The following is a 27,569-nucleotide window of genomic DNA, read 5'->3' as shown; positions in this document are numbered from 1 at the left end:
GTTTGTCATCTTGACATTTGCTTAGTGTCAGAATCAACCCGATGTAATCAATTTTGATGGCACAAATTGAGTCGACAAGTATGTTCAATCGATGTGTTAAAAAAAAGGTAATTTAATAGAGCCAACTTTGATTGAGTTAATCATTGATAGATTTTAGGGCATGGTATTTCATATAAACTGACAGCACTGTGTAAATAAAATGTATTGCACAATTTTTCGTGTAAAGGCTAAGCAGAAATACTTGTGGACTAATTGTTGATTTATATTTTTTTTTTGAGTTGGATATTATACCACTAACGCTTCACTCAAGCAACAGTCATAACAGAACAACGAACCATACATCTCTAAAACCCGTGCATAAGTTCTGTACCCACTTTTCCTCATGTGAAACATGTTTAGACTGTTGTGTGTGGGTCATTCCGTGTCAATTCAACACGCTTTTGGACCTGACCCTCACGGATTTAAATGAAACTCGGTGTGCTGATTGGACTCCCGGAGAAATGCCCAAATCCCAAATTTTATGCAATTCGGATCATTATTTAGGGAGATACGGCTTAACAAACTTTTGACTAATTAGCATGACCTGCTATGTTTGGATAATCATATCTCCAAAAGTAAAACACCTACCGAGATAATATTTACATCATTCTGAAGCTCTTGACATGGTAACATAAAATCAAAATTTGTCCACGCACCACCGAAAAAACCCGCACAAATTTGACCTTTGACCTTGATTTGCGAAAATGCGTACTTTCCAAAATGCGTACTTTTTTGTTAATGCAAGTTTAAGATGTAAGCAACAATATTCTGAAAAATTGTGATGGGCACTCTTACAGTTTTTCTTTTAATGATTTTTTTAGCATTGGCTATCAAGGCCAAAACACACGTGTGTGTTTGAATCCTACAAACCATTAAAGGACCACGCTGCATTGGATCGGACGAGTTGGTCTACGAAAAGCGTTTGTAACCGTTTGCTATTAAGTGCATATGGTTGGAAAGATGTTTTAAAAGTAGAATACAATGATCCACACAAATTTGCCTCAAAATTGCGTGGTTTTCCTTTTACTTTGCGAGCTATCACGGTCGGCCAGTTATGGGAGTCAAAAATCTGACGTTACAAACGATTTTTCAAAGACCAACTCGACCGATCCAAGGCAACGTGTTCCTTTAAGCAGACGTAAACATTAACATCAATTGCTACCACTCAATATCGACCAATCAGATCCTCTAAATCTACAGAAAGTTAGGAAAACTTCAAAGAAAAAGTCATCCACAATGACCCTTTGGCCATAGACATTAAAATTTCTGTTACTCGCAAATATTAATTTAATTTGGATCGAGGGATTGAGTAACCCCTCAGCCATTCACAGAACTGTGTACCACTAAAACACACTTTTTGGGTGTTCGAGCCGGTTCCTAAACAGTTTTTGGCTTTTAAGTTTCTTGAGGGTCTTCAAAAGGAGGAACGAATACAAAGTGAAATGTTACAGCGTTTCTGCATTTGGATGAAAAGGTTAATATGTGAGTAATCATTCATTTCGCCAAATGGTGATTTATTTTGTTGTAATGCCAGGACACTTTTTAGGCGACTCGGAAGACGAAACACCTTCTCTAGATAACAATGAGACTAGATAAAAACTGAACCCACTGTATCAATTGAACTGGATCTTTTCACTATACAATTATTAGTATGACAAAAAAAACCTACTCTCTAAATGCAAAGGAGTGAAAAAGCACTCTTTGAAAAGCCATATGAGGAACAACTTTTCTTCGAGTGGTCTTCCACTCTTTTAGATTGAAGTTTTCATGTTTTTGAGTGATTGTTCACTGTCCTGGAGTGAAACCCCTCTAAAAGAGTGAAATAACACCACTCTTTTTAAAGCAGTGGACACTATTGGTTATTGTCAAAGTCTAGCCTTCACAGTTGGTGTATCTCAACATATGCATAAAATAACAAACCTGTGAAAATTTGACCTCAATCGGTCATCAAACTTGTGAGATAATAATGAAAGGAAAAAACACCCTTTTCACATGAAGTTGTGTGCGTTTAGATGGTTGATTTCGAGACCTCAAGTTCTAAATCTGAGGCCTCGAAATCAAATTCGTGGAAAATTACTTCTTTCTCGAAAAACTATGGCACTTCAGAGGGAGCCGTTTCTCACAATGTTTCATACCATCAACCTCTCCCCATTACTCGTCACCAAGAAAGGTTTTAGGCTAATAATTATTTTGAGTAATTACCAATAGTGTCCACTGCCTTTAAATAGCCATGTGAGGGACAACTCGAAATGTACAGAGTGGTGTTTTTCACTATTTTACATTTAGAGAGTAATGCGATTAGTACAAATTTAGTTACGAGCTGCAATATTTTTTTACAAATTAGATACACAGGGTACTCGAGAAAAGGTTGCATTTCTCTATCATCACATTGTGCAAACCTAGCGCAAAAATCCCAAACACTAGATATTATGTTAACCACGTGGTGTGAACTGCTGTGATGTAATTTTGAAAAATGGACAGTTATTAACAATTTGAATTTTTTTTTTGACAATTTGACTTTGGTGCCCTAGAAATGGTGGCTATATACAAACACCCCGTAAATGGGAGGATAAGTAGTTTTGTTTTGGGCATTTTGTTTTTGGCCAATGTTTTTTACGTAAACGGTTCGGAACCTACCCCCAACCCTCCCGCGGCTAACCACGCAGCCGTCGATTTTACAAAGAGATAGGACTCGTCTTATCTCGAAATAGGACGAGTTACTCGTCCTAACTTAGGATTAATCTTTTAAGGTCTGCATGCTACAGTGCAGGGTTGGGACTCGTCCTAAGTCACAAGATTAATCCTAAGTTAGGAAAAGTTTGGTGAAATCGACGGCAGGTGAAAAACACGTATATGACAAACCTCTAACTGCCTCCAATGAAAATAAATGCCGGTCGTAAAACTAGTACAATTTCTTTTATAGTTATAATGGGGGTAATTTGGATCAAGATTATAAATAACATCGTTTTGCAATCTAACATTAGTTTCAATTTTCTTTACGATACAAGCTGGCTTAATGGTTGTACTTTATAGTATTTTACATACCCTAACCCGTTCTACTTGCGGGAATAACCGCCTTGTAGTCTCGGTCGTTTGACTGAAGAGAAACACAGCATTTGTAAGGAATATTCCAGGGACCAATGTGCTTGAGTACTCCTTAAAGCCATTGGACCCTTTCGGTACAGAAACAAAAAAAAAGTTCACAGATTTACAAATAACTTACAGGGTTTACAGAAGGTAGAGGTGAAAGACTGCTCTTGAAATATTATTCCATAAATTGCTTTACTCTTTGAGAAAACAGTAAAACAATATTAATTCTCGATAGCGAGAATTACGGATTTATTTTAAACACATGTCATGACACGGCGAAACGCGCGGATACAAGGGTTAAAGGTTATTTTCTCCCGACTCCGATGACCGATTGAGCCTAAATTTTCACAGGTATGTTATTTGATATAGAAGTTGTGATACACGAAGTGTGGGCCTTGGACAATACTGTTTATTTAAAGTGTCCACTGGCTTCAACTGTTCTTCTTCAGGGCCAAACTTCATAAAACATGTAAGCAAAACTCGAATCTGGCACCAGCGACACCAATGAAAACTTAATGTAATTTGGGCTGGTAACCCGACTCTTCTTAGCGAGTTTTTGTGCTTACAGGCTTTATGAAGTTTGGCCCATTATAGACTTGGCACTCGAGAGGGTTTCGCAGTGTAAAGGACCTTAACAATTGTTTCTGGCCTAAGTAATTGTTGTGCCTTGCTGTGATTTCCTTAGATCAAAATATATAAATATATATTTGAGAAAATGTGCTCCGTTCCATTCAATGCCCGCTTTGTTTAATATTTTATTTTAAAGGAATTTCGAACATTTTTGCAGGAAAAAAGAAACAACTGTTGTTTTTTTGAAAACACAATAAAAGTATTTTTCGAGCTGTTTTCTCATTTGCACTTCGAGCTGTTTTCTCATTTGCACTAATTATGCGTGAGACTTGCATAGTCAATTGGTGTAATTAACTTCTCCTGTTCAATAACGTAGTTTGGGTCGAGTGCACATCATTTGCATATAGATTGCTTGTTAAAAGTAGCTGCTATTAAGTGCAATAACTTGTTACAAGTCATTTATCATGATGTTATAATGTTGCTTGTCTTATATGCAACACACTAATACCGTAGAGCATCATACATTAGACAGCTTATATACCGTTTATTTCAAGGACGTTACAAAGTGCAGAAAACATTTGAACATTCCTGATCAATAACTCCAACACTGTAACACATTTCTGTCTGTCCGTTGTTTCTATTCTGTTTTTGTCTCAAATCGATCAGTAGTAGTATTTTGTTATTTTCTAAACCTACTTAAAGGGCCTGAGTACTTTTTTGTAGGACACAAAAGTCATTGTCTACAGATTTACATTAAATTAACCCGGGTTTAAAGATAATGATGGTATAGAAAGCTCCCCTCGAAATATTAATTACTGGTGTGCTGTACTTTTTGGGGGAAATGAGTAAAACTTTGAGACGAAAACTATTTCAGCATGTAAAACGTATTTTCGTGACATTGAAAGCAACAACGCCCTTGTCACACGAAGTTGTGTGCTTTCAGATGCTTGATTTCGAGACATCAAGTTCTAAATCTGAAGTCTCGAAAACGACGTTACTTCAGAGGGAGCCGTAGCTCACTGTTTTGTACTATCAACCTCTTCCCATTACTTGCTACCAAGTAAGGTTTTACGATAATAATTATTTAGAGTAATTACCAGTAGTGCCCACTGCCTTTAAAGGCAGTGGACACTACTGGTAATTACTCAAAATAATTATTAGCATAAAACCTTTCTTGGTGACGAGTAATGGTGAGAGGTCGGTGGTATAAAACATTGTGAGAAACGGCTCCCTCTGAAGTACCATGGTTTTCGAGAAAGAAGTAATTTTCCACGAATTTGATTTCGAGACCTCAGATTTAGAACTTGAGGTCTCGAAATCAACCATCTATAAACGCACACAACTTCGTGTGACAAGGGTGTTTTTTCTTTCATTATTATCTTGCGAGTGCGATGACCGATTGAGCTCAAATTTTCACAGGTTTGTTATTTTATTCATACGTTCAGATACACCAACTGTGAAGGCTAGTCTTTGACAATTACCAATAGTGTCCACTGCCTTTATATATAGACACATACCACCCCGTACAATAATTTTTCAAGCACAACAAATTACAACAAATAGTCAGAACAATAACAAAAAACAAACTACACTAAACCGTTGATACGTACCATTCCTATATAAATCAAAAAATAAAATTAAACGCAAACAAGAGCAAAGGTAACAACAAGACTTCGGGCATGACCAATTGAGCTTAATTTTTCACAGGTTTGTTGTTTTTCCCATATTTTGGGATACACCAATTACTGGTCTTTGACAATAATTACCAAAGGTGTCCAGTGCCTTTTAGCATTTGAAATTCCCCGTGGCACTGACTATTTCGCTGAGGTACAAAAACGTTTTGTGACAGCATAAAACAGCTTGATCTATATGACAGGATGTGAATTGATATCCAATACAAGAAAGGGTTACAAATGCATGGAGTGAGTACGTTTGCCTTCGCTTCTGCAAATCTCAGTCTCAAATTGAAAAAAACAAAACACCACCCCGGGTCTCAGCAATTTCCAAATTGTTGCTTCTACATACACACAAACCAATTCTATCGCGCTGAAGTTTGCGTTGTAGCCAAGCTATCCCATCCATTCTCGCACGTGCAGTTTGATGACAATTCGATTGTCAGTTAATATAGGCCTGTTCAAATGACACACACATTGTCCGAATGGTGCCTTAGTCTGACGTCACACGCAGACTTTCAGCTGGCTACTTGTATCGTGTAACCCCTAATTGTTATATCTGTCTGATACCATTTCAACCTCGTCAGAGAGGATGCCCCTTTGCCCATGGCCTGTTCAAAATTTTCACAAATTTGTTCACCTTATGGGTTTAACTTAATGATACAAAAGAAAGTACGGTAGGTCTGAAGGGATTTTATTGGAGCATAATTGCTTTGCCGCCAAAATGTCCCTAGTAAAATGAACGGGCTAGACAAATGACTGATAACTGCGTCAGTGCTTTAAGCAAAAAGACCTTTTCTCGTCCCCATTGCTATGAAAATGTGTGTATTGTCATGGCAATTTATCAGCCCTGTGTGGCGTTGGCAAATATTGGAATCATGTCCCGTTGCTGGTTCACCTTTCAAGGCGACGCTCTTAATGTACAGATAAGACATCATTATTTGTAGCTCCGATTAGGCCCTAAAAAAATTCAGTTGATCGTCCCCTCCCTCATCCTTTTCTGAGCCCGCATTTTATTTTGTATTTTTTTCAAAAAGAGAAATTTTCTGTGTAGTTCTCAATACTATCTACTCTTTAAAGAACATGTTACTACAACAATTAAGTGGTGACTTTAAACTGGAGAATTAACAGCTTGACTTAAAATGTGTGGCGGCCACCTTTGAAAGAAAGAAATGAAAACAATCAAAAGTTCCTCATCCTCCTCTTTCTTATAAAATCCGGACAATGAACTGATATTTTGTTTAACTTGGCCTTATAGCAAGCCTGTGTTAAAACCAGCGGAAAATGAAGCACTATCGATTACCGGATATTTGCTAGAAACTACCAATGTTGGAATCGTGTTGGACTGTAGATTGAGGTTGTGTACAATTATAGAGGTTAATGAGGCATCGGTGGGGTTGCTGAACAAACACGGGAACGTTTCAGGTAAAACTGTGAAGAAGAACGATCTTAAAACATAAACATGGCTGCCGATAGATACTCTTACACTTACAGAACTGTCTCTTAATTTGTATGTTGTTGGCCTACTGCCATAATGATTATGTTATCATGTTTAAAGCCATTGGACACTTTCGGAACAGAACAAAAAAACTAAAAGTTCACAGATTTACAAATAACTTACAGGGTTTACAGAAGGTAGTGGTGAAAGACTACCCTTGAAATATTATTCCATGAAATGCTTTACTTTTTGAGAAAACATTGTAACAATTATCAATTCTCGATATCGAGAAAAAAACGGAATTATTTTAAACACATGTCATGACACGGCGAAACGTGCGGAAACAAGAGTGGGTTTTCCCGTTATTTTCTCCCGACTCTGATGGCCGATTGAGCCTAAATTTTCACAGGTTATTTTATATACAAGTTGTAATACACGAAGTGTGGGCCTTTAGACAATACAGTTTACCGATGTTGTGCGATTGCTTTGACTATAGAGGTAAATCATTCATGGTCGACAAGTTTTCGGCAAATCAGATAGGTAAAGGTGTCGTTATCAAACTACTATTGCTCTTCTACCCCTTTGGACAGGCAAGAATAGATAAAACAATGAACAGAATAAATGGCCGAATAAATAATTTAATTAACCCTTATCGATTAATTTCAAAAAATCTTACGGCAACCTTTTTTTTTTTAAATGCACGAACCACTTAATACAAAACACAAAAATAAATTAGTTTATTTGATAAACTTCTCGAATATCGTGTTACAGTTGACCTAATATTCACTTACGTAAAACACCTCTGTGCTTGTTCTACCAATATAGACCTATATCGACTCCCTTTACACCAGAAATATATATAGGTCTCCAGTTCAGCGCTAACACTAAGATCGGTGTGTTATTGATGACGTCACTATACAACGGACGCTGCGAAGTACATAATTTGTGCCGTTCAATGGTACATTGCCTATAGCATTTTATTAAATACATTATTAGCTATTAGCGTTCTACTCTCAACTTGTACAGCCGTGGGGTATGATAGGGGATCGATGCGTGAGTGGTGGATTCATATTAAAGAGGCAATACTCGGGGAAGTTCCTATACTTAAGATGTTGTTGACATTAGAAGACTGATCCCAGCAACGAAGGATTAACAATGTCAATATCTGCTTTAAATATTGAAAAAAAAATTGCATTGGACACTCGTATTTCTTCCTCCATGTATAAACTACCTGTTACAAGACACTTCTGTTACAGGATCCTACTCAAGATGTTGTTGACTTTAGAAGACTGATCCCAGCAACGAAGGATTAACAATGACAATATCTGCTTTAAATATTGAATTTTTATTTTTTGCATTGCATATGAACACTCGTATTTCTTCCTCCATATTTAAACTAATTGTTACAAGACACTTCTGTTTCAAGATCCTACTCAAGATGTTGTTGACATTAGAAGACTGACCCCAGCAATGATGGATTAACAGTATAATATTGAATATTGAAAGCTTCTTCTCCAAAGGACACTCGTTAAAAGTAATTAACTATTACAAAACAGATCTTAAAAGATGTGGGTAAAAAACAAAGTGAATTATGTTACGAAACACTTTCGTCACAAGATCCTGCTCGTGATTTCCAAAGACACTTTATTAAAAACACTACCTTCACTGATCTCCACATTTCTTGCATTTTTAACCCTTGCACGAGTAAGATTTGCAAAAAGTGCTGTGTGTTTATGACGAGGAAAAAATGAAATGTGAAATAGTACCATAATTATAGAGAACTGAATAAGAAAGATATTTTGATAAGGTGTACTCTATATCCCTGTTTGGGGGGGGGGGGGGTTAGAGCTCTGGTTTTTGGAGTCATTCAACCAACATTTCCATTCTCAATATTTCACCGATGAACTTACAATTGAACTTTTCATCGACTCTAACCCAGATGCGTGTTGGTAAGAACTATAACAGTATTCTCAAAGGCTGATATTTGATCCGATAAGTGTGGGATTATTTGTAATGCATTTGACGTTTTGCTCTTAAATGCACTTAGCCGTAAGATAGGGGGCATACGAACAAATTGACCAAGACGCATGTCGTCTGAAACTTGAGGTTTTGGTCAACTCAGAAATATTTCCATATTTATCGACTTGTGTTGACCTTGAAGGCATGACCAAAGCAGAACAACTTCAACCACAATGACATAATAATAATGTATACTTTTCGAAAGTACGTTTGTGTTTTGTAGAAAATGTTAAATACATTCAGTTTAAAGGCAGTGGACACTGTTGGTAATTACTCAAAATAATTATTATTCTAAAACCTTGCTTGATTACGAGTTATTGGGAGAGGTTGATAGTATAAATCATTGTGAGAAACAGCTCCCTCAGAGTTGACGAAGTTTTCGAGAAATAATTAATTTTCCGCGAATTTGATTTCGAGACCTCAGATTTAGAATTTGACGTCTCGAAATCAAGCATCTGAAAGTAGTGCGACAAGGGTCGACGACCGATTGAGCTCAAATTTTCACAGGCTTGTTATCTTATGCATACGTTGAGATACACCAACTGTGAAAACTAGTCTTTGACAATTACCAATAGTGTCAGTGTCTTTAAAACAACAAATATATAACTTAATGATGGTAATAGTCCACACCAATCTTTTTGATCTACTGAGCCGTCATGAGCCAAATGAATGTTTAAAAATACAGCATAACAAAAAGGACGCCCTTTCTGGAAACATTATTGTGACCAATCGTTCTGTTTGTACCATACCCGAATCAAGTTCAGCAAACTATAATATTAACATATTTAAACCAAGCAGCCGTAGATGGATGTTATAATCGCCGTGTCTTATTATCATATGATTTCTTCATTGAAAATATTTGATAAATTGAAAGAAACCCTTTTGACAGTATGACACACGATGTTTATTCTTATGAAATTGATGAATGAAAAAATACCAAAGGAGTTGTTTAATTATTATTTATGGCGTGAATTTAAATTAAATGTATGTATCCATAGTTACACATTCAAGCAAATATACATCGATTCGACTACTTAACCTGGTGCATGGTAAACACCAATAACATTACAAATGACCAATGTAACTCTAGATTGTATTCCATTTGAATGAACATTATTCAATGTCATAATGTCTTTATTCTATCCAACCCGTTCACTATCCTCCAAACGAAGTTAAATCAGTCCTAATTATTCCTCCAACCCACAAGGGGAAACAGTATAAATCACTCATGAAGAGCTAGCTTAAAAACCTGAAGGTTGCCCACATCAATACCTACCCTCCAATATGTAGAAATTAGTTGTAAATTCAGTCCATTTACCCAGTGCAGTCTTCTTGCGGACTGGCTGGCTGATTCAATTTGATTACCTCCCCTGCCAGGACTAAACAAACCGTTTTTTATCTTATCTTCTATTCTCCGTTCTCTCGGGCTATGAACTCGTCGGACTCAAACCCCGATAAATCACCCTGGGCCACCACCATAGTCAACTTAATTGTTACTCAGTCAAATGATATTATTTTCATCTTCTGCACGGAGTAATTTCATTAAGATTGGGGGAGGGAGGGTGTTCGTTTGGGATGCTGTGCCCTGTTTCTTAAAACCTAATCACATTGTGACGCGTTGCTATTTCAAGATCTCACCAGCCAATACTGGTTCCCGCCTTTTTGTCGATATTGTATTTGGGTCACCTGACCTTTCATTGATAAAGACCCAGTGTATGTGGAAATCGCTTTTACGTGTTCAGCTTATCATTTTGACTAGAAACCCTACCAAAGTTGTATAGGCTTGACTTTCAAGAGCCCAGCTTCAATGTATCATTAAGTTTGATCAACTGTGTTGTTTAAACAGAACAACAATGTACTGTCTGAACAATGCAATAATTATATCATAACACCTACACAAAGTTCAGACTCAATAATATTTGGTTGACCCAAAACAATTTGGTTGACCCAAAGCAATTGATCAATCGAGTTGCATAAATAGAATAACAATTTACAGCCTGATCAATGCAATTAATTTTAATCATATCATACCGCCTACACAAAGTTCAGACTCGATATTTGGTTGAACCAAAGCAATAGATCCTTCCCATGAAACATGTAAATTTCACAAAGTGCGTGCGCACTAACATTATGGTTGGCAAAATGAGGGAACATCGCGCTGTTTTGTACACGGCTAATGGATGCGTGACGCAGACGCGATTGCGCGTCTGCTTAGTGCACAACTCTATGGCGTTTGCCAACCAACAGTGTCTGTACGCATGCGTGAATGTAATTAGCATATTTCATGGGAAGGGTCCATTGATAAGTGTAGTTAGTATACAATTCGTAGATGACCGTTACGAGTAACACTTACTGCAGTTTGCTATTTTAATTGCTGCACACTGTTACAGTAATACAGTACTTGTAAGCATTTTTGGGTTTTTTACTCACTGTAAAAAAAACTCAAGCCTGCGCTTCAAAAGCACTGCTTCGATATAGATGACAACCAATGAATTTACCAAGAAAACAAACTTTATTTCAGAAATAATACAACACAATAGGCACTTTAAAACATGTTAACTCAAACACATTTATGGAGACATGCAAAATTGCAAAATTTACTCATTATGATTGTGAACTTTCCCATCACCGTTGGTTGAGGATACCAATAAGGCAATATGAAAAGGTGCAGTATACGCAACCTGACAATTTCTTTTACGTAATCGGTTTATTCAATAGTACACGCGGTCATCGACATTTCTAATAATAACCCTTAACATCATCAAGATCCTGCCTAACAATCCTTTAATAGTGTTCTTGACAAGATAATCTACAGACTAACAAGGGGTACATGAAGACGATGAGGATTGTGTGCCTGGGATATATACAGTGTCATCTTCTCACATCTTAGAATTTCACAGACAGGAAAACAAAACTCTTTGCAGACGATTAGCTTTTGGCTTTTGAAATGATTCAAGTTGAAATTTGAAGAACATGTTTTCACATGTCATCAACGTTTGACGCACATGTTTTAATGATGAGTTCGATAAAGTTCAGTCAGCAAGTCCCTATTGTAGTAAGCGAATGTCAACTACCGGTATTAGTTGTGTACACTATATGAGTATCGTGACGAGAAGGGGACATTTTGTCATTGAACGTAGGTTTGCTGAATTTATTTGCATATTAATTAAGCAATGGACGATTAGTGCGAACCGTAGTTGCAACGTTTGATTGCTTAGTCGAGTTGCGACTACTGTTTCAACACTCGCTTAATCGTGCTGGCATAACTATTACAAAAATACACGCGACAACATAATCTACGAACAAAACAAAACAAAATTTGAATTTTCAGTATTGCTACTGCGGCAAACGATTTGCTGAAATGCATCTTGGAAACAAAAAATAAGTCGCGACTAGGTCAAGATAAGCTGCTTACAACATGTCTTTACATCTACAAACACTTAATGAATCTAAAACCGCCTATCTTTAAACCTTTCAAAGTACCTTTGCATCACTACTACACAAAAATTAACAAAATATTAATATTTGAAAACAAGATTTCGCACGTCATTATTGGAAAGAAAAATTCCGTCTTAAAGACCAATCGCCTTGGTAACCAAACACTTCCCATTCTGGCATTCTAAATTTAATGGCTTTTAAATATAAGGCTGGATGTCTTCTCCTAGAAGATATATTGATTTCTTAATCGTGAACAGCAGGTTAATCGGAGCTGAAAGTCAATACAGAAGGGTATACTTCCCTGACAGTACAACATTTCACACGTCCAAGGACGTGAATTAGATCGGAATTCAAATGTTTGCTTCTTGTTCAATTGATTTCGTAGTATTAATCATTTGCAGATTATTTGCCATGTGTAGTCATTGTCATGCTCTATTAACGTAGGATCTGAACAGTCAGGTATCGCTATTAGTACGCCGCGGTGTTTGAAGGTTTTCCCCCTTATGTTTCAGTCGAGTGTGCGCCACCTAAATGTAGCCCGAGCCCTAAATGTTGCCTGACCTAATAGTAGCCCCAAACATGTACCTAGATGTAGAGTGGACCTAAATGTCTCTGTTCGTTCATAGAGTGGACACGTCCAAACGAGTAAATTCAACAGAGTGCAATTAATAGAGTAATAGAGCCCTAAATGTAGCCTGACCTAAATGTAGCCCCAAGCATGTACCTAAATGTAGCCCGGACCTAAATGTCTCTGTTCGTTCATAGAGTGGACACATCCAAACGAGTAAATACAACAGAGTGCAATTAATAGAGTAAAAAAAAAAAAAAAACTAACAGCAAACAGATTTTTTTTTTTTTTTTTTCCGAGTACTCTGAAACTTGCTGAATTTGGCAAACCAACTTTCATTACAGTTTGAAATTTATTCTGGACAAGTACTTGTTTAAATTAAGCCCGTGAATTTTTCAAGGTTGGGGTAATTTATCGGTTCCAGATACGACGGACATCGATTAAGCATAATCAAAAAACCATGTTTAGCATCACCGCCCGACGAAAAAGGGATACTTCTAAACGTTCTCAGACGAAACAATTAATAAAAAAAATAATAAAAAATAATGATTACATTTGGTCAAGGTCTTGCTCACCTGACGGCAATACCAAAATGACAATGCTGAAATTTACAGTATTTGTAAATGCCGGAGAATGCTGTTTGATGACTGTGAATCCTAAACTGCGAATTTGATGAGATGCGTTGTGAATGGCAATACGATTATGTGATGAGAACGGGAAATATACAAAATCCCGTACGCTGTTATATATGTATCTTTTACTTTTTATAGTTTTCTTAAAGACAGTGGACACTATTGGTAATTGTCAAAGACTAGCCTTCACAGTTGGTGTTTCTCAACATATGCATAAAATAACAAACCTGTGAAAATTTGAGCTCAATCGGTCATCAAAGTTGCGAGATAATAATGACAGAAGAAAACACCCTTGTCACACGAAGTTGTGTGCGTTTAGATGGTTGATTTCGAGACCTCAAGTTCTAAACTTGAGGTCTCGAAATCAAATTCGTGGAAAATTACTTCTTTCTCCAAAACTATGGCACTTCAGAGGGAGCTGTTTCTCACAATGTTTCATACCACGAGCCTCTCCCCATTACTTGTCACCAAGAAAGGTTTTATGCTAATAATTATTTTGAGTAATTACCAATAGTGTCCACTGCCTTTAAATATATATATATCTATTTTATTGAATGTTTTCAGTGCTTTCTTATCTATGTTTTGTTATTTTTTACTTGCTCATACCTGTTAGTGGCGGTTTTAGTAATCAATAAAATAAAAATAAAATAATAATATACATTTTTCGGGAAGATCTACTGGCTGGGGTAGTTTTGCACATCAACAGTCAGGGCCCACACAGGGAGAATAGTGCATTGACAACTGATGGAGCCTGTATACCCTGGTTAAATAAGATGAAATAAATAAATAAATATATAAATAAATTTTCTGCAAAGATTCATGAGCTGAAATACCTCTTTTGACTTGTTGATTTTTTTTTCAACAAACTCAACTAATTTTTGAATATTTGTTTCACATTTCTACAAACTAAGGCTATCTGTTTTTTATTTGCATCTATGGCTTTTCATATAGTTTTCCAACCTCGGTTGGTAAAAACTCGGGCTGTGACGTTGCGATAGAAATTGCACAAACTGATGAAGGCCTGAACCAGTTGAACAATAATAATCAACTTACCGAAGAGTGCGAAATTGGGACACATCGTACAAGAACACTCACTGATGGAATTGCTTCGCGTGCTTATAAGAACAATGTAATCAATACACGTGATTCAGATGCTGAGTGAAATTTTGTAAACACAATCATGTATAAAACAAATATGTAAGTGATGTCTGAAGCTTTGCACGGTGTGAAGGATAAGAATAATCTATACAAAATAGTAAACTAATGGGTACAACAATGTAACTCTTTTGAGGGAAAAGAGCCGGTTTGGTCTCGACCTTTTGAACACTTTACTCTGCTCGTTTTCAGGAGAGAAACAAAAACGGTGAACCACGACAGGAATGAATTCAACGTGAGTTTGAAAAGTTGCATCCAACACACACCTAGAATACACTATTGGTAATTACTCGAAATAATTGTTATTATAAGAACTTATATGGTAACGAGTTATGGAGAGCTGTTGATAGTATACAAATATTGACTGCTTCGAGTGCTATGGTTAAAACTATGACTCCCGAGGTGATCCCCGGGAGCGTTCTATTTTCCCGAGGCGAAGCCGAGGGAAAATAGAACGCTACGGGGATCACCGAGGGAGTCATAGTTTTTAACCATTGCACGAGTAAAAGCAGTCAATATTTGTTTTGTAACACCCCAAACATGTCTAAATACTGTACTATTATTAAGTTACAGACCTGAACGGACGACGCGAATACAGATTGCAAACACTTTTACTGTGATGCATGTAGTGAGTGTCGTGCAATCCGAAATGGTTACAGACTATTAATTTATCATCCTCGTACACGCAACGGACGTCTGGGTACTGCACGCCGTGTGCTATAGTCTTCGGACTAGCGCATGGCAAACCGACGCACTATCACACGGCCGTCGTCTAGCAAAACTAAGACATGTCATGTGACGCGCTCTAAACCAATGAGCAGGCAGAATACTTGCAAGGGGTGTTATAATACAAAACATTGCGAGGAACGGCTACCTCTGAAGTAACGGTTTTTTAGAGGTAATTTCTTACTCATATATAAAAAGGTTTCAGGCACAACAATGGTGTTTTTGTCTTTCATTTGTTCTCTTGCAACGTCGATGACCAATTGAGTCAAAAACTTTCACAGATTTATTATTTAAATAATAAATATATTGGCATACACCGAGTGAGAATACTGCTCTATGACAAACATTGGGTGTCCAGTACCGTCTTCGAGCATAATCTAAAGAAGCAGAGCCTACTAATATTTCATAAGATCGATTGTGCACTATTCACATGTACTTCTTATGCACCAAAACGGAACAACGATATTCAGAAACAAAATTACCGACACAGATAGTTCATTGATTCAGAGTGGAAGCCCTAGATATTAGTTCGGTATATATCAAATACTGTAAAGCATCGAGTATTGTACTACTCGTCATCCTGTTTAAAAAAATAAAATATACAAAGAAAGCAAACAACTTGCTCCTTTTGCGCTTGTCTGGGTGATTATTTGATTTAAAAAAATGAAATTTATGAAATTAACGAAAATCCTTAGACAAAAATTGTAAGTGGAACGTTTGTAGTTGCCGCTTATATACAAACTAGGTTTGATGATATATACAATGTATAACCACAGATTAATCTCCATACACATTTTCTATGTAATTGTACTCGCAGAAGTAGGCCTTTGTGACAAACTATATTTGTGAACACTGACTGATACACAATGCAACAGAGTAGTTGGCCAAAGTATATATTCATATTGGTAGGGATTTCACATGAAAGCTTCCAGGTATAATTTGCAAAGATTTTGACTCTACACGAAGTATGAATAAAAGATACTCAAATGTCATGATAATAAAGCAGTGGTATACCATAAATACAATAGTATACCAGGTAAGAATAATAAGTAATACTTTACTGAATTAAAACCCAAAAGTACAGTATGTCATCATGTGTAGGCCCTATGCGTCGTGGCGTGTGTTTGTATCACTAATCATGTCTCATTTCTTCAGTGGAAACCTCACGTCAATGATATCAAACAAAGTGGCAGAAAGGGAATGTTTACATTTGTAAAATGCCTGAACCTTTGTTGCCATGGTCTTGGCCTTGGTGCCCCTTCAAAAGTTTCCCATAGACTTTTAGATTGTCCAATGTATAAAGTGCTTTTTCCCAGAATGAAAGTGGCCTTGCCCTCTCAAAGATTAAATTGCAGGCCTGCGTTAAACCAACGCAGCTTTCGATGAAAGCATTTTGAGAAACATTTCACTTTGAAATTATGTTATAAAATATCGCAGTTTGTATGCCCCTAAATTTAAATTTTAGAAGCGTGACCGCAGTATCACTTCTCAGATTGTGTGTTCGAGTTAGATATTATTCTTCATGCATGGACATAATATTATTCGCTTCAGATTTCCGGCGATGTCTTAAAAAATGTGACCACCTTTTGAAATGAAGTTTTCACGTTTTGTTGTATACATCAATATGTACACCAGGATTTAAAACCCGAACGGTCAAAAAAAGATATACTTTGCATTTAAAGGCAGTGGACACTATTGGTAATTACTCAAAGTAATTATTAGCATAAAACCTTACTTGGTGACAAGTAATGGGGAGAGGTTGACAGTGTAAAACATTGTGAGAAATGGCTCCCTCGGAAGTGACACCGTTTTCGAGAAAGAGGTAATTTTCCACGAATTTGATTTCGAGACCTCGGATTTAGAATTTGAGGTCTCGAAATCAACCATCTAAACGCACACAACCTCGTGTGACAGGGGTGTTTTTTCTTTTATTATTATCTCGCAACTTCGACGACCAATTGAGCTCAAATTTTCACAGGTGTGTTATTTTATGCATATGTTGAGATACACCGAGTGAGAAGACTGGTCTTTGACAATTACCAATAGTGTCCAGTGTCTTTAAAGAGACACACTATAAGGTCTATCGCATGCTTTTACCATCCCAAGGGAAGGATGAATTGAACATGGCTTATAGTGAAGGTCGTTCTAAACGCAGCAGCTGCATCAGCCAAATTATGTCAGGCCAAAGAGCCTTAAAATAAACATTTATAGCTTAGCGAATTGGGTAAAAGACTGTACGCAATGAAGACAAAATTACCTGTAAGCGGAAATGACACAAGTGGAGAAAACAGCGTTTAGACAAGGCAGTGCTTAAAGGAATGGTTTATACCAGCCTAAGTTGAAGTGCATCTCCAAAAAACTTCAGCACATAAATTGTATTATGCAACACTGGTGGTTTTTTCCGATTTTTTTCGTTTACTGTTCCATTTCAACGTCTATGACCATCTGAGTCCAAATTGTGCACAGATATTTGAAGCATTTTATGCTGAGATACACCCAGTGAGAATACCCAGTGAGAATACCCAGTGAGAATACTGGTCTTTGAAAATTACCAAAGGTGCCCAGTGCCTTTAACGCTAATGTAAGGTTTGACAATGATCTAAATGAATATCAACTTAAGAAACGAGATAGCAACTGATAAATCATATTCATTTGATTGTTGTTCCTCATAACAACATTAATGTGATGATCATTCTAAAACATGGCGTCATTGTGCAATATGAATAACCAAACAACTCCTTTAAGGAATTCATGTGAACATTAAGAACAAAATATAACACAGTCACCACAACCCGTTGTTGGATCGATATACGGTGCAGTAAAAACAGCTGTGGTTAGTATTGAGGAAGCTCGGTTTCCGCATACCAAACATGGAACCTTTGAGGAACCACAAGAAAACAAAACTATCCTTCAACCCAACACCTACGAAGAGCGCTGTCAGTCGCTCAGCAGTATTTCTCTTTATAAAGACAACTGTGAAAAAAGAAAATCCCAACAAAATCCAAGTTTATTAGAGCTGTATTAGAGCAGAAACAATAAGACTCCACCACCACCAGTAGTCCAGCATTCTCCTGAAGACGAGCACAGTATACTGTTCGAAACGTCGAGAGCATTGGAGAGCCGTTGATAATATAAAACATTGTGAGAAACGGCTCCCTCTGAAGTTATGTATTTTTTGAGAAAGAGGTAATTTCTCACTAAAATAATAAAAGACTTCTAGCTAGAAGTCTTTTATTCTTATCTGAAAGCACACACATTCGTCCAACAAGGGTGTTTTTTTCTTTCATCATTTTCTCGCAACTTCGATGACCAATTGAGCCAATTTTTTTACAAACTTGTTATTTTATGGTTATGATGGGATACACCAAGTAAGAAGACTGGTCTTTGACAATTACCAAACCTGTACCCTCCCTTTAAGTCGCCATTCCTTCCAGTAACAAATTATTGTCGGGCTTGGAAGGGGGGATACTGCTCTATAGTAAAAATCGACTGGGCGTTTGTATAGCTTTGTACATTGAAGAAACTTGAATAAATATTCCCCTCCAGGGAAAAAAAATCGACCGTGCTGTTTGGATGGGTGTGTAGCGGCACTGCTCTAGTTTGAATGAGGTGTTCCCGTTTCATCATCCCCGAAACAAGTCTCAACTGTGTTAGACCGGTGTAAACGGCATATCAAGGACCGTTCTATCGAAACAGACATTGAATTCTCACTCCTTGTATGCCCGGTCTGGTCCCCTCTTCTTCCTCCCCTGGTGATATATATAGTTTACATCCATACCAATATTTGCTGAAAATCTTATGTCTTCTTCATTGACAAACCGACACCTGACTGTGAATTTTAAGAACATGTTAATCATGTCGAAGAATATTGACACACTGGCTGGACACACTGCCTGAAGAAATGACAATAGATGGACAACCAGAATAACGGATTGGCAAGGGAAAGAGGTAGACAGAGAAGAAGATGGAGAGATGACATCAGAATACCAGAACTGCAAGAAATAGAAATGATTGGCATTTCAATGAGGATGGTTACATCCTACATTGGATAAACACAGCTTAAATGATGAGGATGATAATGATAATGATGAATATGGGATAACGTCTTAAGTGCTTTTCACACAACGGCTATTTAACTTGGGTCCCTTGCTTAAAGAGCACTTGGAGAGAAGAAAAAAGAATTGTTGTCTTTTCACACGAGGTACATTTTTTTCAAATTTGACAATCATGCTACAATTTAGCAAGGGATCCTTGATAAAATGCTCTCGTGTGAAGGGGGCTAAAGAGTCAGTAAGAAATCCAGCGTCTGTTTCCGAAACGTAAACTTGTTGATCGTGACGTAGTTCCGATGGCCGCTCTCTGACGAACGACAGGTTCCCGAGTTCAAGAGCAAATCTACTAAACGAACGGACATCTTTATTGCAATGTTTATTAACTGTTACTAAGAAAATCTCTCGCGTGCATAATTCCTGAGCTTTTTCAATCAACAACGATTGATTTTTTTGTTAAGGGTGACTTCGCTATAGGGGGAGGGATGATTGGCAAAGTAAACAGCGTGCATTTCCATGTTATTTTTCCTATCAGAACGATTGAGCGTGAAACCAGACTTTATGCTTCTTCTCACTCATATACTCTTACTACATCTCTTTGGAACTAATTCACTCCATCCTATATATAAGAGGAATATCATTTCCTGCTTCCAACTTCCCTTTGAGTTATTTATCACGTTTAAGAATTTTCTTCTTGTATAGCCCCTTACCAAAGAGAGGCTTCCCAGTCAATGAAACACGGCAAGCTACCACAAGGGAATATAAACGCCAAGTTGGCAACACCCAGTCTCTCCTATACAAACGTTGGTTTAACATTTATGAATATGAATTGCAATAAACAAGAAAATGTGATTCAGTAACTAGACGACAATTGCAGAATCAAGCTAGTTTGAGGATTCAAACCCACAACCTTGTGATTGCAAGTCATGCATGCAGCCTAACCAGAGTCAAGGTCTACCGTGATATGACTAGTATAGTCCTATCTCCAAAAAAACTAAAATTTACATGCAAGGGCCATCATCAAAGAAGCACGGATATTGAATTGATTTTTCGACAGTGCTTTGCATTCAGTCTCGTCCAATCCTAAATTAAATTGTTTCCTATTTAAGTATTTTGGATTTTGAATTGCCTTAAAAGCTCTTCGGTGCTTTGCATTAAACTGGCCGGATATAATTCTTTGTGGCATGACCACTGGCTATGCAGGACCTTGTAGTCATATCCATTCCTAATCAATCCAACGTGACAAACATGCCAATGTCATAATACTTCATTGATAAAGTCCGCGCGTACTATTTGCATTTCCTTATTGGACCTTTTCATTCAGCACGTAAAATGTTAGATAAATATCGCACTGAGTCTCCCTTACTATCACTTTGATGCACGAATTATAACTATACGGGAGCTCAGGTTCGCCAATTTTTAGAGACATTTTATTATCGGCGTTATAATGTCAAAGTATTGCGACATACTGCTTTACTATTGCGTTTCAACCACCGTCATATCGTGTTAGTGTCGCGGTACTATTGCGTTAGTCGATGCGGCGTAGGAGAACGGCATGTGCCTCGATTGTAGGCAACATACGCCAGTTTTGTTCGCAGTTTTGTTCACACTCTTGTTCCAGTGCTTTCCCTCGTTTTTTTTTTCGTTTTTTTTTTCATTGCCTTTTCTTTGGTGTTATAACTTTGTTGATTGTCTAGTTTTGATGTTTGTCATTGTTTGTTTTTGTCGTTCTTATGTACAATGTAATTTTGCTGTATTTTACTTACTCTTTTTAGCTTAATGTTTGTAAAACACTGTACAGCGTTTTGAGATTTTTATGTACGACGCTAATTTAAAAATAAATTATTATTATTATTATTATTAGCCGCCCCCCCCTCACAATCATCGTTTGTATAAACGTAGAGAAAAATAGACACTGACAAAAAGTTATTTTATAGCAAACAAAATTGTATAAAGGAGGAATAATTTTCCCGCACTTTTTAGACACACCGAACAGCACTTAAATTATTGTGTCAAGGTTTACTCGATGATTTGTTCAATTATCATGGCTTTTCAGCATGTTTGTAAAGTGAGGAGTTGTTTTAAGTTTGAACAAATAATTTCCTCCGTGGAAAAAATTGGTAAAAAAAGAAGAGCGAATTATAACTTTTAATAAACAGAAGAAAAAAAGAAAAGCAAAAAAAAAACGAAAAAAAAACCCATATCTTTAAAGAAGAAATGCTATATTTCATGTCTCTTTTGCAGCTGTTTCGTTCTCACTTTCAATGTTAATGTTTCAAACCGTTTTCATTCCATTAACGGGTCGAGACAAACGTACACACACAGACCAACCATAGACAGCCATTCTATAGTATCCGATACCACGTCGGTAAGATAACTGCATCAGAACCAATGTAAAATCAACAGTTACCATGGCAGCACTTCACCTCCCATAAGACTAATTGGGGTAACTTGGGATTCCCTAATAACATTTGGGTAAAGTTAGTATGTCTCTCTGACTCAATTGGCACCTCGGCGAAGTCTATTGCGATATAAGTTACACGGCATCTACGCGAGTGTGTGATTTCCTTGAGGTCGAATTGGGAAGCAGTCGAACTAGAAACGCGAGATGTGATGAACATTGTTATTGTTGCGGTCATGTTCTAGTTTTTAAGAGGAAGTAAAAAGTTCGACACTGGAGGACAGATAAGTTTACCCATGGGAAGCGACACTATAAATATAGGTTATATTAAAAAATACAAATTTATTGTTGGTGAAATAAAACGGTTTCTGCACTGACTCACAATGTTTTAGCTAAAGAGAAGGGAATACGATGAAACCAATCGTTGTCTTATGGGGACGATTAATATGATCATTCGTCCGTTTAAAAAAATTGGTACTTTGGTTCCCACCTCATATCATTATTTATCGATATATCTATGGTTTTACCAGGACAAAACTGATAAGTCAGTTACAGTTAACATTAATTCTGTAACTGATGTGTGTCACTAAAACCTACGTATCATCTTTGTTTGATTGCGATTTGATCCTGTATTTTTAGGCAGTTTCCAATACTGCTGGAAAAAAGTCCAAAATGTTGCAACAAACAATAACATAACCATAGAGCTAAATAATTTATACTTTGACAAGAGTGCTTATTACTGCGTTGTGAACGGCAAAGTTTGAGTATTATGTGTTTGTTTCAAGCATAGAGACAATTGATTGATTATTATTTGACAGAGATTGATGGTTGAATTGGTGAAGTTATCATCCTCGTTGTTAGTCAGATTGCTTAAAGGCGGTACTGTAGAACAAGATCTAATGATAAGCAATGGTACATACGCCCATTAAACTTGAAAAGGTCGAAAGCTAAGGAGAATAACAGAATAATTGCATACTTGAGATATCGTTGTTATTTAACCAAGAATGATTGGACTTAAGCCTGATTCAAACCTCCTGCGAATGGGATAAGAGGTCTGTCCCCCGCACCAGTCTCTCTTGGGGAGATCGATGCTTTTCACATGCTGCTCCCAAACTCCGGAACAATCTACCCCTTGAAATTCGTCAGTCTTCTTCATTGACTGTGTTTAAATCCTGCTTAAAAACCCACCTGTTTTCCTCACGTTTTTGTGATTAATTTGTTGTTCTTTTCTTTTCTTTCTTTTCTTTTTGTCAGTGCGCCATGAGCGTCAGTCATGGCGGATACCGGCGCCTTATAAATTTTCATTATTATTATTATTATTATTATTATTATTATTATTATTATTAAGTATGTTGACGTCACAGGGCTGTTTTCGCAGCAAATGTTTTGCAGAAGTTGAGCACAAGTCGACTGGTGCAAATCTGCTGCTTTTGAATAGAACGTGTGAAGACCGAGGAAAAAACCCAGTGACTAGAGTCGATTTATATATCTCAAGATTTTCATAGTGTAACATTTACTGTTTCATTAAAGCCATTGGACACTTTAGGTAGAAGAGCAATATTAGTTTGATAACGACCCCTTTACCGATCTGATTTGTCGAAAATTTGTCGAACATGCATGACTTAACCTCTGTACATTAGCTTAATGCAGGTAAAGCAATCGCACAACATCGGTAAACAGTATTGTCCAAAGGCCCACACTTCGTGTATCACAACTTACATATACAAAAACAACAAACCTGTGCAAATTTAGGCTCAATTGGTCATCGGAGTCGGGAGAAGATAACGGGAAAATCCACCCTTGTTTTCGCACGTTTCGCCGTGTCATGACATGACATGTGTTTAAAATAAATCCGTAGTTCTCGATATCGAGAATTGATATCGTTTTAATGTTTTCTCAAAAAGTAAAGCATTTTATTGAACACTATTTCAAGAGAAGTCTTTCACCATTACCTTTGTAAACCCTGTTGTAAGTTATTTGTAAATCTGTGCACTTTAAAAAAAAAAATCGGTTCCGAAAGTGTCCAATGGCTTTAATACAATGATTGTTTATTGCTGGTCGATAATATTATCATGCTTTACTTTGACATGCAGTTATCCACAGCGACAACTCATCGGGCACAGTAAATAACATACACCCTGCCTATACACGGACTGATCTACAAACTCTCAATACATAACAAGGACAAGTTGTGTCCCAAGATCACAAAACCGACCGTACCAAATGACGACTGGATCATTCACTCACCAAACTAACATCTCGGATAAACGTAAAAAGGTATTTTGAACAAGCTGACTGGTCTATAAGTTCAAACTTAGCATGGACCATCATTAGGTATCACAAATTTAACCAACATGTCAACATTAACGACTCTTGTAACTTAAAGGCAGTGGACACTTTGGGTAATTACTCAAAATTTGTATTAGCATAAAACCTTACTTGGTATCGAGTAATAGAGAGCTGTTGATAGTATAAAACATTGTGAGAAACGGCCCCTTCTGAAGTGGAGTAGTTTTCGAGAAAGAAGTAAATTTCCACGAATTTGATTTCGAGACCTCAAGTTTAGAATTTTGAGGACTCGCAATCAAGCATCTGAAAGCACACACCTCCGTGTGACAAGGGTGTTTTATCTTTCATTATTATCTCGCAACTTCGACGACCGATTGAGCTCAAATTTGTACAGGTTTGTTATTTTCTGCATATGATGAGATACACCAAGTGAGAAGACTGGTCTTTGACAATTACCAATAGTGTCTACTGTCTTTAATTCGTCACGTCGTGAAAACGGTGTCGGTATGGTGACCCCTGAGTATTTCTCAATGGCTACAAACGAAGAAACAAACCGCTGAAAGACTCTGCTCGGGTCGAAACGCCAGGCTATTGTTCTTTTTCTAATAGTATACCACCCGTCATTTAGGTTGGTAAAACAGTTTGTGACAGTTAATTCCTTTCCCTTTCTTGATCCGTGCGTGCTAAAAATAGACCTGTGTATATGCGCGTCTGGCTATGACGTCACAAGATGCGGTAGTCAACGTTTGATGCATAATAAATACGGCAGTTAGTTGACTGCGTTAATGGTATAGTTCAAAATTATTTGAACAGTCGGTAAGTCTTGTACACTTCTGCCAAGAATCAATATCTAGCTGCTTCATGTTTAATACCTTCCTCTCACTGATCAAGTTTAATTGCGAAAAGTTTCGATTTTTGTACAAGGTGCAGGTTTAACTCATGACCGACAAATAATTTAATGTGAAGAACTGTTTACGTCACAAGGTGCAGACAAACATGTCTCAAACCGAACCTATTCAAAAGCGAGTGTGAATGTACATTTTCTTTCATACATTTTTGTTCAGAAACTATACTTAAGGGGTTAATGTTTTCTTCGGAATTCATGTTTGATCCAAGACCATTTTCTAAAACGTTTTTAAAACATACACAGCCATGAAGTTGCTATAAAACTCAGATACAAATTATATCGTTTTTTACTGAGCTATTTAATTGAGGATGAAATTGTACAGTTTAAATTCCTGACATTTTTTTCACTGTCTTCCTAGCTATTTCAGCAATTAATTGTTGACGGGAATGCTATTTAAACTCGTTTCTTTGTAATTTAATTGTAATTTTGTTACTTTTACACATCTACTGCGTTTGTCGTAAGTATCAATTAACAAGTAAGGCCCAAAACTTAGCTCCACTTTTGCCTTGGAAGACATGCGTCAAATGTATAATACTTTGACGTCATTGTGGGGGGGGGGGGGAGCTTGTTGCAACAAAGCGGTTAGACAAGACGGAGCTCCGCAGAATGACGCAACATGGGCGATGACCTAACGGGGCTTTTCACGAATCTTGAAAAGACAAGCACCAGAGCAGGGTATTAAAATAATGCGATCGCCGTTTTGTAACTAAAATCTGTCTCCTTTCTGGCGACTTTAACTTCCTTAATGATTAATGACTGAAAACATTTGACATTTATACATCGGTGTTCATGGGCATCTGCAAACACCATTCTTTATCCAAAATGTAAAAAAATTAATTTAACATCTAAAATATTTTAACAATAATAATGTGTAAAATAAACGCAAATTTTTGTTTTTATTGTAGTTATTTAATGGTGTTTTTTTAGACTGACAGGGCCAACCTCAAAATAAAGTACAATACTGTAATTTAAGAGTTGTAAACTAAGTCTATCCAGATGGGAAATAATGAATTAAGGAAGTCAAACATCGGTTGACTTATAGCTTCGTTCTCAGTAATAAATACGCCCTCAACGGATGAACCTCGTATCATTGACTTTCCGTGTAAAACCATTGTTTCAGAAAACAATATGCGTATTATCTGAAGTTGTTAAAAAACTCCCTGACTATGGCAGTTGGTTGTTTGTGAGGTTTGTTTGCCGGTGTGTTTGTTTGTTTGTTTGTTCTCATATCCATTCATCCAACAGCTCATTTAAATTCATAATACGGAAATAATAATACCAAACTAAGTTACGGACAATGTTGTAGTATCCAAACTTGAATAATGGTGGCGCTATACCAGTTTATTATACAGACAAACTCGCAAAGATGGTCCCAGAATAAAGGAAAATTGATCTGGGAAATTATAGGGTAGTTGATTGTTTGTGATGTGGGGGCGCTATTCTAGTGCATTGGTCAACATTGAAGTCGCAACAACGCCTGTGTTATTCTGACATGATGTATTCCTTATTCAAAATAAGCATATATCCAGTTCTTACCCATAATCTTCAAGTTCCCAGTCAGCGACTCCAACCTCACGAGCTTCTTTGATACAGAGGTGATCTACCCTGCCGTCAAGTGCTCATGGTTGACCGCCTTGGAGACCGCCCTCAATGCACTCGAGGCACGTAAAGTCAGGTTGGCTTCGTGGTGTCTTGCCTTGCCTTCCACCTGTAACCCGGTTCAAATCCTACCGGGGCAGTTTGAGTGTTTTCCCTTGAATTATTGTCTGGGGTTTTCCTCCCACATCTAGATCTGAAATGTCTCCATTGTCTTCTCACCTTGTCCAGATACTAAACAGGCTTCAACAAGAACTATCATGCTATAGTGTGAAGATCGGAGTTCGCTGAAGAAATCCCAACGACAAACATACGCCCAATTCAAACCGACTAAACCAAGGTGGAATCTGTACAGGAACCAGAGGTCGCTTTGGACATGAAGGTAGAATATTGGAGACAATATCATCCAAAACAACAAATCGAGAAAGATCCTTGGAGTTAGCTGAAGATATTCCAACAACAAACGTAAGGGCTAACTCAAGCCGACTGCCTACAAGGTGAAATCTGCATTCTGGAACCAGACTATAGAACAAACTAACGGTCACTTTGAGGGTGGAGGTAGAATTCCATACAACTAGAGACATTACAACCCACCACCAACCACAACAAACAACGAGTAAAACCATCACAACAACCCAACCCACCGAAGCAAGACAATCCTTCGAATTGTTACCCTCATACACTGCGTCATTAGCTTCCGGTCTGTGGCAGCATTATAGTCATGAATCAATTACAATTGCTCTTGGGTCCATGCCCCATTCATCTTTTACAAACATTTCGAATAGTGATGTAATAGATTTATTTAAAGGCAGAGGACACTATTGGTAATTGTCAAAGACTAGCCTTCACAGTTGGTGTATCTCAACAAAATGCATACAATAACAAACCTGTGAAAATTTGAGCTCAATCGGTCAAATAACCATTGCCACACGAAGTTGTGTGCATTTAGATGGTTGATTTCGAGACCTCAAGTTCTAAA

The 27,569-nt window shown here is 37.2% G+C and overlaps 1 long non-coding RNA gene across 1 annotated transcript in view; it reads right to left on the bottom strand.

Moving 5' to 3' along the window:
* The window catches only part of LOC139939451 (uncharacterized), an 82,209-nt gene extending 55,118 nt beyond the window's left edge, over nt 1-27,091 (bottom strand). Inside the window, exon 1 of the long non-coding RNA XR_011786311.1 lies at nt 26,531-27,091. This is a non-coding gene — a long non-coding RNA (uncharacterized lncRNA). The remainder of the gene's footprint in view (nt 1-26,530) is intronic.
* Between the last annotated feature and the right edge of the window lie 478 nt (nt 27,092-27,569).

This window comes from Asterias amurensis, chromosome 7 (genome assembly GCF_032118995.1).
Source record: "Asterias amurensis chromosome 7, ASM3211899v1".
Taxonomy (NCBI): domain Eukaryota; kingdom Metazoa; phylum Echinodermata; class Asteroidea; order Forcipulatida; family Asteriidae; genus Asterias; species Asterias amurensis.
Note: the sequence above shows the minus strand (reverse complement) of the source record. Positions and strands in the feature narration are given on the sequence as shown.